Source organism: Schistocerca piceifrons, chromosome 1, assembly GCF_021461385.2.
Source record: "Schistocerca piceifrons isolate TAMUIC-IGC-003096 chromosome 1, iqSchPice1.1, whole genome shotgun sequence".
In the NCBI taxonomy this organism is placed as follows: domain Eukaryota; kingdom Metazoa; phylum Arthropoda; class Insecta; order Orthoptera; family Acrididae; genus Schistocerca; species Schistocerca piceifrons.
Window position 1 is genome coordinate 472,644,412 of NC_060138.1, and position 1,109 is coordinate 472,645,520.

Consider the following 1,109-nt stretch of genomic DNA (forward strand, 5'->3'; position numbering starts at 1 on the left):
TCTTTCCTCAAACACATCTGCAACCTGTACATCACTTGCTGACTCGATCCCCCACATTGTCTGGTGACTTTCATCCTCTCTACTCCCAGCTTGTTGTCACACCTGTACTGTGGTGTCCTGCCCTCTCTCCATCTCCACACCCTCCACCTCCTTTCCCAACGTATTTTCCAGCACCTACCCCTCCCAGATGATGGTCTTTGCCATCATGTCTACCCCTCCTACCAACTCTAACACCACTTTCTCGCCTCGCCCTCCTTAAGTTTCTCTCTCCCCTCCCCTTCCCCCAAGCGGTTTTCTCCTCCCTCCTCTGCCCCCTCCCTTTCCAGCACCCCCCTTCTGTGTCTCTGTGCTCCCTCCTGACTTGCCTTCCGTTTCGATCTCCCACCCCGCCCATCTCCCGCCCCTTGGTGCGGCCCTCACCCCACTTACTTTTCATCCCACCCCCTCCAGTCCCCCTCCCCCTCACCCACTGCCACTTCCTCTCCCCTCTTTTTCCCTCCTCTCAGGGCTCCCCTCCCTCATTAGGCCCCTCCTGGCAGGTATTACTCTTTGTCATGTGCACTCTATCTCATATGGTGGTTTTTAAGTGCTGTCATTGTGGAGTGATTCAAATCTGTGGCGAACTTTTAACTTGTGTGTGTGACTTAACTGTTTTTTATGTGCTATGCAATTGCCCACTGTGTTTTTTAACTTTATGTACTTTTTTAACTGTCCCACATGACTGTCTCTGTGTGCGTGTATATTTTAACCTCCTATGTCTCCCCTTACTGTGTTCTCAGTCCCCCTTTCATGCCTTTTGTATGTCTCGTTTTCCTCTTATTATTAACTGTATCATTCTGTTGAAGAGCGGCGGATTGTGCTGCTGCGAGCCCTTCCCTGCCCATTTGGGGCAGGGGAATGAAATCACAATAAAGATTAAGAACTAGCAGTCTCGAGTTGCGGACACTCACCTAAAGATTACTGGAGGGTTTCCAGCCAAAATACTGTGGCAAGAAGTCGACATGATCCGGCTGCAATTCTGGAACTTCTTAGCATAAACTAAAACTGAGGGCAAAACCTCAACTGTTACTCTATGGAGGGCACAATTGTTTTTAGGCCAGTTCTCTTTT